Below are 13396 nucleotides of genomic sequence, written 5' to 3' on the forward strand. Positions count from 1 at the left end.
CATTGTGCATTTTGTATTCAATCCCGATGCAATTTCTGTGATTCATTGTCAATATGATGGTGCAAGGGATACTTTAAACTGGCACTGGTGCATCGGAATCTATAACTGGTCTCCCAGGAGCCGCCCAAACACAAACTCTTACACGATTCACTCTTCTTTTACTTAAGTGTGTATTGTCCCTTTTGATTTCAATCCCGATGCAACTTCTGTCTCTCATAGTCAATGCAAAAGTCCAGGGGATACAATAAACATGCACTGATGCATCGGAATCTAATACTGGTCTCCCAGGAGCCGCACAAAGCACAAACTCTTAGAAGATTCACTCATCTTGGTCTTATGTCGGCATTGTGCCTTTTGTATTTAATCCCGATGCAATTTCTGTGATTCATGGTCAATGTGAAGGTCCAATGGATACAGTACACCAGCACTGGTGCATCGGAATCCAATACTGGCCTCCCAGGAGCATTGTGCCTTTTGTATTTAATCCCAATGCAATTTCTGTGATTCATGGTCAATGTGAAGGTCCAATGGATACAGTACACCAGCACTGGTGCATCGGAATCCAATACTGGTCTCCCAGGAGCAGCTTAAAGCGCAAACTCTTAGAACATTCACTCTACTTGTACCGGAGTCGGCATTGTCCCTTTTGTAATCAATCCCGATGCAATTTCTGTGTTTCATGGTCAATGTGAAGGTCAAAGAGATACAGTAAACGTGCACTGGTGCATCGGAATGTAATACAGGTCTCCCAGGAGCCGCTCAAAGCACAAACTCTTAGAAAATTTTCTCCTCTTGTACTTAAATCGGCATTGTGCCTTTTATATTCTATCCCGATGCAATTTATGTGTATCATATGCACTGTAAAGGACCAAGGGATACAGTAGACCAGCACTGGTGCATCGAAATCTAATACTGGCTTTCCAGGCGCCGCTGAAATCACAAACTCTTAGAAGATTCACTCATCTTGTACTTACGTCGGCATTGTGCCTTTTGTATTCAATCCCGACGCAATTTATGTGTTTCATGGTCAACGTGAACGTCCAAGGGATACAGTAAAACTGCACTGGTGCATCGGAATCTAATACTGGTCTCCCAGGAGCCGCTCAAAGCACAAACTCTTAGTAGGTTCACTCTTCTTGTACTTAAGTCGGCATTGTGCCTTTTGTATTCAATCCCGATGCAATTTCTGTGTTTCATGGTCAAAGTGGAAAGTCCAAGGGAATACCTTAAACATGCGCTGGTGCATCGGAATCTATAATACTGGTCTCCCTGGAGCAGCCGAAATCACAAACTCTTGGACGATTCACTCTTCTTCTACCTAAGTCGGCATTGCACCTCTTGTATTTAATCCCGATGCAATTTCTGTGTATCATTGTCAATATGATGGTCCAAGGGATACAGTAAACCGGCACTGGTGCAACGGAATCTAATACTTGTCTCCCAGGAGCCGCCCAAACACAAACTCTTAGAAAATTCACTCTTCTTGTACTTAAGTGTGTTTTTTCCCTTTTGATTTCAATCTCGGTGCAATTTCTGCCTTTCATAGACCATGTGAAGGTCCAAGGATACAGTAAACATTCACTGATGCATAGGAATCTAATACTGGTGTCCAGGAGCCGCCCAAAGCACAAACCCTTAGAAGAGTCACTGTTCTTGTACTTAAGTCGCAATTGTCCCCTTTTAAATTCAATCCTGATGAAATTTCCTGTGTTTCATGGTCAATGTAAAGGTCCAAATGATACAGTCAACATGCACTGGTGCAGCGGAATCTAATACAGGTCTCCCAGGAGCCGCTCAAAGCACAAACTCTTTGTAGTTTCACTCTTCTTGTACTTAAGTTGTCATTGTGCCTTTTGTATTGAATTCCAATGCAATTTCTGTGTTTCATGGTCAATGTGAAGGTCCAGGGGATACAGTAAACCTGGACTGGTGCTGCGGAATTTAATACTGGTCTCCCAGGAGCCGCTCAAAGCACAAACTCTTAGAAGATTCACTGTTCTTGTACTTAAGTCGGCATTGTCCCTGTTGATTTCAATCCCAATGCAATATCAGTCTGTCTTGGTCAATGGGAATGGCCAAGGGATACAGTAAACCTGCTCTGGTGCATCGGAATCTAATACTGGTCTCCCAGGACCCGCTCAAATCACAAACACTTGGAAGAATCAGTCACCTTGTACTTTCGTCGGCATTGTGCCTTTTGTATCCAATCCCGATGCAATTTCTGTGTTACAAGGTCCACTTGAAGGTCCAAGGGATACAGTAAACCTGCACCTGGTTGCAACGGAATCTAATACTGGTCTCCCATGAGCCGCTCAAACCACAAATTCTTAGAAGATTCACTGTTCTTTACTTGATTCGGCATTGTGCTTATTGTATTCTATCACGATGTGATTCCTGTGTTTCGTGGTCAATGTGAAGGTCCAAGGGATACAGTAAACGTGCACTGGTGCATCGTGAATGTAATACAGGTCTCCCAGGAGGCCGCTCAAAGCACAAATTATTAGAAGAATAGCTCACCTTGTATATAAGTCGGCATTGTGCATTTTGTATTCAATCCGATGCAATTTCTGTGTTTCAATGTCAATGTGAAGGTCCAAGGGATACAGTAAACCTGCACTGGTGCATCGGCATCTAATACTGTTCTCCCAGGAGCCGCTCAAACACAAACACTTAGAAGATTCACTCATCTTGGTCTTAAGTCGGCATTGTTTCTTTTATATTCTATTCCGATGCAATTTATGTGTTTCATTTCACTGTAAAGGACCAAGGGATAACAGTATACCTTCACTGGTAAATCGGAATCTAATCCTGCTCTCCCAGGAGCCGCTGAAAGCGCAAATCTTAGAAGATTCACTCTTGTTGTACTTAAGTCGGCATTGTCCCATTTGTATTCAATCCCCTATGCAATTTCTGTGTTTTCATGGTCAATGTAAAGGTCCAAATGATACAGCCAACATGCACTGGTGCAGCGGAATCTAATACAGGTCTCCCAGGAGCCACTCAAAGCACAAACTGTTAGGAGTTTCGCTGTTCTTGTACTTAAGTTGTCATTGTGCCTTTTGTATTCAATTCCAATGCAATTTCTGTGTTTCATGGTCAATGTGAACGTCACAAGGGATACAGTATACCTGCACTGGTGCTTCGGAATCTAATACTAGTCTCCCAGGAGCCGCTCAAAGCACAAACTCTTAGAAGATTCACTGTTGTTGTACTTAAGTCGGCATTGTCCCTGTTGATTTCAATCCCAATGCAATATCTGTCTTTCTTGGTCAAGGGGAATGGCCAAGGGATACAGTAAACCTGCTCTGGTGCATCCGGAATCTAATACTGGTCTCCCAGGACCCAATCAAATCACAAACACTTGGAAGAATCAGTCCACCTTGTACTTACGTAGGCATTGTGCCTTTTGTATCCAATCCCGATGCAATTTCTGTGTTACAAGGTCAATTTGAAGGTCCAAGGGATACAGTAAACCTGCACTGGTGCAACGGAATCTAATACTGGTCTCCCATGAGCCGCTCAAATCACAAATTCTTAGAAGATTCACTGTTCTTTACTTGATTCGGCATTGTGCTTATTGTATTCTATCACGATGTGATTCCTTTGTTTCGTGGTCAATTTGAAGGTCCAAGGGATACAGTAAACGTGCCCTGGTGCATCGGAATGTAATACAGGTCTCCAGGAGCCGCTCAAAGCACAAATTATTAGAAGATTAGCTCACCTTGTACTTAAGTCGGCATTGTCCATTTTGTATTCAATCCCGATTCAATTTCTGTGTTTCAATGTCAATGTGAAGGTCCAAGGGATACAGTAAAACCTGCACTGGTGCATCGGCATCTAAATACTAATCTCCCAGGAGCCGCTCAAAGCACAAACTCTTAGAAGATTCACTGTTCTTGTACTTAAGTTGGCATTGTTCGTTTAGAATTCAATCCCGATGCAATTTCAGTGTTTCATGGTCAAAGTGAAAGTCCAAGTGACCCCACGGTAAACATGCTCTGGTGCATCGGAGTCTAATACTGGTCCTCCCTGGGGCCGCTGAAAGCACAAACTCTTAAACGAATCACTCTTCTTGTACATAAGTGGGCATTGCACCCTTTTGTATTTAAACCCGATGCAATTTCTGTGTTTCATTGCCAATATGATGGTCTAAGGGATACAGTAAACTGGCACTGGTGCATCGGAATCTATAACTGGTCTCCCAGGAGCCGCCAAAACACAAACTCTTAGACGATTCACTCTTCTTGTACTTAAGTGTGTATTGTCTCTTTTGATTTCTATCCCGATGCAATGTCTGTCTTTCATAGTCAATGCGAAAGTCCAAGGGATACAGTAAACATGCACTGATGCATCGGAATCTAATATTGGGTCTCCAGGAGCCGCTCAAAGCACAAATACTTAGAAGATTCACTCATCTTGGTCTCTAAGTCGGCATTGTGCTTTTTGTATTCAATCCCGATGCAATTTCTGTGCTTCATGGTCAATGTAGAAGCTCCAAGGGATACAGTACACCAGCACTGGTGCATCGGAATCCAATACTGGTCCTCCCAGGAGCCGCTGAAACCGAAACTCTTAGAACATTCACTCTTCTTGTACTGGAGTCGGCATTGTCCCTTTTGTAATCAATCCCGATGCAATTTCTGTGTTTCATGGTCAATGTGAAGGTCCAAGGGATAAAGTAAACCTGCACTGGTGCTTCGGAATCTAATTCTGGTCTCCCTGGAGCCGCTCAAAGCACAAACTCTTAGAAGGTTCACTGTTCTTGTACTTAAGTCGCAATTGTCCCTTTTGAATTCATTCTCGATGCAAATTCTGTGTTTCATGGTCAATGTGAAGGTCAAAGGGATACAATAAACGTGCACTGGTGCATCGGAATGTAATACAGGTCTAACGACAGCCACTCAACCTCAAATTCGTAGAAAATTCACTCTACATGTACATAAGTTTGGCATTATCCCTTTTGTATTCAATGCCGATGAAAATCCTGTGTATCATGGTCAGAGGTGAAGGAACAATTGATACCAGTAAACCTGCACTGGTGCATCGGAATCTAATACTGGTCCCCAGGAGCCGCTCAAAGCACAAACTCATAGAAAATATTGTCCCTCTTGTACTTAAGTCGGCATTGTTTCTTTTATATACTATCCCAATGCATTTTATGTGTTTCATATTAACTGTAAAGCTCCAAGGGATACAGTAGACCTTCACTGGTGCATCGGAATCTAATACTGGTTTCCCAGGGCCGCTCAAATCACAAACTCTTAGAAGATTCACTTATCTTGTACTTACGTTGGCATTGTGCCTTTTGTATTCAATCCCGATGCAATTTCTGTGTTTCATGGGTCTATGTGAAGATCCAAGGGATACAGTAAACGTGCACTGGTGCAACGGAATCTAATACTTGTCTCCCATGAGCCGCTCAAACCACAAATTCATAGAAGATTCACTGTTCTTTACTTGATTCGGCATTGTGCTTTTTGTATTCTATCACGATGCGATTCCTGTGTTTCGTGGTCAATGTGAATGTCCAAGGGATACAGTAAACGTGCAGTGGTGCATCGGAATCTAATACAGGTCTTCCAGGAGCCGCTCAAAGCACAAATTATTAGAAGATTGACTCACCTTGTACTTAAGTCAGCATTGTGCCTTTTGTATTCAATCCCGATGCAACTTCTGTGTTTCAATGTCAATGTGAAGATCCAAGGGATACAGTAAACCTGACCTGGTGCATCGGCATCTAATACTGGTCTCCCAGTAGCCGCTTAAAGCTCAAACTCTTAGAAATTTCACTGTTCTTGTACTTAAGTCGGCATTGTTCTATTAGTATTCAATCCCGATGCAATTTCTGTGCTTCATGGTCAAAGTGAAAGTCCAAGTGATACGGTAAACATGCTCTGGTGCATCGGAATCTAATACTGGTCTCTCTGGGGCCGCTGAAAGCACAAACTCTTAAACGAATCACTCTTCTTGTACTTAAGTCGGCATTGCACCTTTTGTATTTAATCCCGATGCAATTTCTGTGTTTCATTGTCAATAAGATGGTCTAAGGGATACAGTAAACTGGTACTGGTGCATCGGAATCTATAACTGGTCTCCCAGGAGCCGCCCAAACACAAACTCTTAGACGATTCACTCTTCTTCTACTTATGTGTGTATTGTCCCTTTTGATTTCAATCCCGATGCAATTTCTGTCTTTCATAGTCAATGCGAATGTCCAAGAGATACAGTAAACATGCACTGACGCATCGGAATCTAATACTGGTCTCCCAGGAGCCGCTCCAAGCCAAAACTCTTAGAAGGTTCACTCATCTTGGTCTTAAGTCGGCATTGTGCGTTTTGTATTCAATCCCGAAGCAATTTCCGTGATTCATGATCAATGTGAAGTTCCAAGGGATACAGTACACCAGCACTGGAGCATCGGAATCCAATACTGGTCTCCCAGGAGCCGCTGAAAGCGCAAACGCTTAGAACGTTCACTCTTCTAGTACTGGAGTCGGCATTGGCCCATTTGTAATCAATCCTGATGCAATTTCTGTGTTTCATGGTCAATGTGAAGGTCCAAGGTATAAAGTAAACCTGCTCTGGTGCATCTAAATCTACTACTGGTCTCCCAGGAGCCGCTCAAAACACAAACTCTTAGAAGAATCAGTCAAAATGTACTTACGTCGGCATTGTGCTTTTGTATCCAATCCCGAAGCAATATCTGTGTTACATGGTCAATTTGAAGGTCCAAGGGATACAGTATACCTTCACTGGTAAATCGGAATCCAATACCGGTCTCCCTGGAGCCGCTGAAAGCACAAACGCTTAGAAGATCCTCTGTCCTTGTACTTCAATCGTCATTGTGCATTTCGTAATCAATTCCAATGGAATTTCTGTGTTTCATGGTCAATGTGAAGATCCAAGGGATACAGTAAACCTGCACTGGTGCAACGGAATCTAATACTGGTCTCCCATGAGCCGCTCAAACCACGAATTCTTAGAAGATTCACTCTTCCTTACTTGATTCGGCATTGTGCCTTTTGTATTCAATCACGATGCGATTACTGTCTTTCATGGTCAATGAGAAGGCCCAAGGGATACAGTAAACCTGCACTGGTGCATCGGAAACTAATACTGGTCTCCAAGAAGCCACTCAAAAACAAACTCTTGGATGACTCACTCTTCTTGTACTTAAGTCGGCATTGTCCCTTTTGTATTCAATCCCGATGCAATTTCTGTGGTTCATGGCCAATTTGAAGGTCCAAGGGATACAGTATACCAGCACTGGGGCATCAGAATTTAATACTGGTCTCCCAGGAGCCGTTCAAAGTACAAATTCTTAGATGATTCACTCTTCTTGTACTTAAATCAGCATTGTGCCATTTGTATTCAATCCCGAACCAATTTCTGTGTTTCATGGTCAATGTGAAGGTCCAAGGGACACAGTATGCCTTCACTGGTAAAACGGAATTTAATACTGGTATCCCAGGAGCCGCTCAAACAACAAACTCTTAGAAGTTTCACTATTCTTTACTTGATTCGGTATTGTGCATTTATATTCACTCCCGTTGCAATATCTGTGTTTTATGGTCAATGTGAAGGTCCAAGGGATACAGTAAACCTGCACTGGTGCATCGGAATTTAATACTGGTCTCCCAGGAGCCGTTCAAAGCACAAACTCTTAGATAATTCACTCTTCTTGTACTTAAGTCGGCATTGTTCCTTTTGTATTCAATCCTGATGCAATTTCTGTGTTTCACGGTGACTGTGAAGGTCCAAGGGATACAGTAAATCTGCACTGGACCATCGGAATCCAATACTGGTTTCCCAGGGACCGTTCAAAGCACAAACTCTTAGAAGATTCACTCATCTTGTACTCAAGTCGGCATTGTGCCTTTTGTATGTCATCCCGATGCAGTTTATGTGTTTCATGGTCAATGTGAAAGTCCAAGGGATACATTAAACCTGCACTGGTGCATCGGAATCTGATAGTGGTCTCCCAGGAGCCGCGCAAAGCACAAACTCTTAGAAGATTCACTCTTCTTGTACTTAAGTAGGCATTGTGCCTTTTGTATTCAATCCCGATGCAATTTCTGTGATTCATGGTCTATGTGAAGGTCCTAGGGATACAGTAAACCTGCACTGGTGCATCGGAATCTAATACTGGTCTCCCAGGAGCCGCTCATAGCACAAACTCTTAGAAGATTCACTCATCTTGTACTTATTTCGGCATTGTGCCTCTTGCATTGAATCCCGATGCATTATCTGTGTTTCATGGTCAATGTGAGTGTCAAAGGGATACAGTAAACCTGCACTGGTGCATTGGCATCTAATACTGGTCTCCCAGGAGCCGCTCTAACAGAAACTCGTAGAAGACTCACTCTTCTTGTACTGAAGTCGGCATTGTGCATTTTGTATTCAATCCCGTTGCAATTTCTGTGTTTCATGGTCAATGTGAATGTCCAAAGGATACAGTGACCTGCACTGGTGCATCGTAATCTAATACTGGTCTCCCAGGATCCGCTCAAAGCACAATTTCTTAAAAGATTCACTCTTCTTGTACTTAAGTTGGCATTGTGCTTTTTGTATCCAATCCCGATGCAATTTCTGTGTTTCATGGTCAATGTGAAGGTCCAAGGGATACAATAAACATGCACTGGTGCATCGGAATCTACTACGGGGTGTCCCAGGAGCCGCACAAAGCTTAAACTCTTAGAAGATTCAATCTTCTTCTACATAAGTCGGCATTGTCCTATTCAATCCCGATGCTATTTCTGTGTTTCATGGTCAATGTGAAGGTCCAAGGGATACTGTAAACCTGCACTGGTGGGTCAGAAGCTAATACTGGTCTCCCAGGAGCCGCTCAAAGCACAAACACTTAGAAGATTCACTCTCCTTGTACTTAAGTCGGCATTGTCTCTTTTGTATTCAATCCCGATGTAATTTCTGTGTTTCATGGTCAATGTGACGGTCCAATTGATACAGTAAACCTGCACTGGTGCATCGGAATCCAATATTGGTCTCCCAGGAGCCGCTCAAATTACAAACTCTTAGAAGATTCACTCTTCTTGTACTTAAGTCTTCATTGTCCCTTTAGTATTGAAACCTGATGCAATGTCTGTATTTCATGGTCAATGTAAAGGTCCAAGGGGTACAGTAAACCTGCACTGGTGCATCGGAATCTACTACCGGAGTCCCAGGAGCCGCACAAACACAAAATCTTAGAAAATTCACTCTTCTTTTACTTAAGTCGGCATTGTGCCTTTCGTATTCAATCCCGATGAAATTTCTGTGTTTCATGGTTAATGTGAAGGTCCAAGGGATACAGTAAACCTGCACTGGTGAATCGGAATCTAATACTGGTCTCCCAGGAGCCGCTCAAAGCACAAACTCTTAGAAAATTCACTCTTGTTGTACTTAAGTGGCCATTGTGCCTTTTGTATTCAATCCCGATGCAATTTCTGTGTTTCATGGTCAATGTGAAGGTCCAAGGGATACAGTAAACCTGCACTGGTGCATCGGAATCTAACACTAGTCTCCCAGGAGCCGGTCAAAGCACAAACTCCTAGAAGAATCACTCATCTTGTACTTAAGTCGGCATTGTGACTTTTGTATTGAATCCCGACGGAAAATCTGTGTTTCATGGTCAAAGTGAAGGTCCAAGGGATACAGTAAACCTGCACTGCTGCATCGGCATCTAATACTGGTCACCCATGAGCCGCTCAAAGCACATACTCTTAGGAGATTCTCTCTTCTTGTACTTAAGTAGGCATTGTGCCTTTTGAATTCAATCCCTATGCAATTTCTGTGTTTCATGGTCAATGTGAAGGTCCAAGGGATACAGTAAACCTTCACTGGTGCATCGGAATCTGATACTGGTCTCCCAGGAGCCGCTCAAAGGACAAACTCTTAGAAGATTCACTCTCCTTGTACTTAAGTCGGCATAGTCTCTTTTGTATTCAATCCCGAAGCAAATTCTGTGATTCATGGTCAATGTGACGGTGCAATTGATACAGTAAACCTGCACTGTTGCATCGTAATCTAATTCTGGTCTCCCAGGAGCCGCTCATTGCACAAATTATTTGAAATTTCATTCTTCTTGTACTTAAGTCATCATTGTGCATTTTCTGTTCGATCCCGATGCAATTTCTGTGTTTCATGGTCAGGTTGAAGGTCCAATGGATACAGTAAACCTGCACTGGCGCATCGGAATCTAATACTGGTCTCCCAGGAGACGCTCAAAGCACAAACTCTTAGAAAATTCACTCTTCTTGTACTTACGTCGGCATTGTCCCTTTTGTATTCAGTCCCGATGCAATTTCTGTCTTTCAAGGCGAATGTGAAGGTCCAAGGGATACAGTATACCTGCACTGGTGCATCGGAATCTAATACTGGTCTCCAAGGAGCCGCTCAGAATACAAACATTTAGAGAATTCACTCTTCTTGTACTTAAGTCGGCATTGTGATTTTTGTAATGAATCCCGATGCAATTTCTGTGCTTCATGGTCAATGTGAATGTCCAAGAAATACAGTAAACCTGCACTGGTGCATCTAAATCTAATACTTGTCTCCCAGGAGCCGCACAAAGCACAAACTCTTAGAAGATTTACTCTTCTTGTACTTATGTCGGAATTGTCCCTTTTGGTTTCAATCCCGATGCAATTTCTGTCTTTCAAGGCGAATGTGAAGGTCCAAGGGATACAGTATACCTGCACTGGTGCATCGGAATCAAGTACTGGTCTCCCAGGAGCCTCTCAAAGCAGAATTTCTTAGAAGCTTCACTCATCTTGTACTTAAGTCGTCATTGTGCCTTTTGTATTCAATCCCGATGCAATTTCTGTGTTTCATGGTCAATGTGAAGGTCCAAGGGATACAGTAAACCTGCACTGGTGCATCTGAATCTTATACTGGGCTCCCAAGAGCCGCTCTAAGCACAAACTCTTAGAAGATTCACTTTTCTTGTACATAAGTTTGCAATGTCACTCCTGTATTCAATCCCGATGCAATTTCTGTGTTTCATGGTCAATGTGAAGATTCAAGGGAAACAGTAAACCTGCAGTGGTGCGTCGGAAACTAACACCGGTCTCCTAGGAGCTTCTCAAATCACAAATTCTTGGAAGATTCACTCTGCTTGTACTTAAGTAGGCAGTAACCCTTTTGTATTTAATCCCGATGCAATTTCTGTAATTCATGGACAATGTGACAGTCCAAGGGATACAGTAAACCTGCACTGGTGAATCGGAATCTAATACTGGTTTCCCAGGAGCCGCTCAAAACATAAACTCTTAGAAGATTCACACTTCTTGTACTTAAGAGGGCATTGTCCCTTTTGGTTTCAATCCCGATGCAATTTCTGTCTTTCATGGTCAATGTGAAGGTCCAAGGTATACAGTAAACCTGCACTGGTGCATCGAAATCTAATACTGGTCTCCAAGGAGCTGCTCAAACCACAAAATCTTAGAAGATTCTTTCATCTTGTACTTAAGTCGTCATTGTGCCTTCTGTATTCAATCCCAATGCAATTTCTGTGTTTCATGGTCAATGTGAAGGCCCAAGGGATACAGTAAACCTGCACTGGTGCGTCGGAATCTAATACTGTTCCACCATGAGTCGCTCAAAGCACAAACTCTTAGAAGAATCACTCTTCTTGTACTTAAGTCTTCGTTGTGCCTTTTGTATTCAATCCCGATGCAGTTTCTGTGTTTCATTGTCAATGTGAAAGTCCAAGGGATACAGTTAACATGCACTGGTACGTCGGAATCTAATACAGGTATCCCGTGACCCGCTCAAAGCACAAACACTTAGAAGATTCACTCTTCTTGTACTTAAGTCAGCATTGTGCCTTTTGTATTCAATCCTGATGCAATATCTGTGTATCATTGTCAATGTGAACGTATAAGGGATACAGTAAACGTGCACTGGTGCGTCGGTATCTAAAACTGGGCTCCCAGGAGCCGCTCAAAACTCCAACTCTTAGAAGATTCACTCTTCTTGTACATAAGTCGGCATTGTCCCTCCTGGATTCAATCCCGATGCAATTTCTGTGTTTCATGGTCAATGTGAAGGTCCAAGGGATGCAGTAAACTATCACTGGTGCGTCGGAATCTAATGCTGGTCTCACAGGAGCCGCTCAAAGCACAAACTCTTAGAGGATTCACACCTCTTGTACTGACGTCGGTATTGTACCTTTTTGAATTCAATCACGATGCAATTTCTGTCTTTCATGGTCAAGTTGAAGGTCCATGGGATACAGTAAAATTGCACTGGTGCATCGGAATCCAATACTGGTCTCCCAGGAGCCGCTCAAAGCACAAACCCTCAGAAGATTCACTCTTCTTGTCCTTAATTCGGCATTGTGCCTTTTGTATTCAATCCCGATGCAGTTTCTATGTTTCATGTTTAATGTGAAAGTCCAAGGGATACAGTAAACGTGCACTGGTACATCGTAAGCTGATACCTGTCTCCCAGGAGCCGCTCAAACCGAAAATTTTTAGAAAATTCACTCCTCTTGTACTTCAGTCGGCATTGTCCCTTTTGTATTCAATTCCGTTGCAATTTCTGTCTTTCATGGTCAATGTGAAGGACCAAGGGATACAGTAAAGCTGCACTGGTGCATCGGAATCTAATACTGGCCTCCCAAAGATCCGCTAAAAACACACACTCTTAGATGATTCACTCTTCTTGTACTTAAGTCGGCATTGTGCCTTTTGTATTCAATTCCGATGCAATTTCTGTGTTTCATGGTCACGTTGAAGGTCCATGGGACACAGTAAACCTCCACTGGTGCATCGGAATCCAATACTGGTCTCCCAGGAGCCGCTCGAAGCACAAACTCTTAGAAGATTCACTGAGCTTGTACTTAAGTCGGCATTGTGCCATTTGTATTTAATCCCGATGCAGCTTCTGTGTTTCTTGGTCAATGTGAAGGTCCAAGGGATACAGTAAACCTGCACTGGTGCATCGGAATCTAATACTGGCCTACCATGAGATGCTCAAAGCACAAACTCGTAGAAGATTCACTCTTCTTGTACTTAAGTCTTAATTCTGCCTTTTGTATTCAATCCCGATGCAATATCTGTGTTTCATGGTCTAGTTGAAGGTCCATGGGATACACTAAACCTGCACTGGTGCATCGGAATCTAATACTGGACTCCGAGGAGCCGCTCAAACCACAAACTGTTAGAAGATTCACTCTTCTTGTACTTAAGTCGGCAATGAGTTTTTTGTATTCAATCCCGATGCAGTTTCTGTGTTTCAAGGTCAATGTGAAAATCCAAGGGTTACAGTAAAAGTGCACTTGTACATCGGAATCTAATACGGTCTCCCAGGAGCCGCTCAAAGCACAAACTCTTAGAAAATTCACTCTTCTTGTACTTAAGTCGGCTTTGTCCCTTTTGTATTCAATCCCGATACA

Source organism: Schistocerca piceifrons, chromosome 2 (assembly GCF_021461385.2).
Source record: "Schistocerca piceifrons isolate TAMUIC-IGC-003096 chromosome 2, iqSchPice1.1, whole genome shotgun sequence".
Taxonomy (NCBI): Eukaryota; Metazoa; Arthropoda; class Insecta; order Orthoptera; family Acrididae; genus Schistocerca; species Schistocerca piceifrons.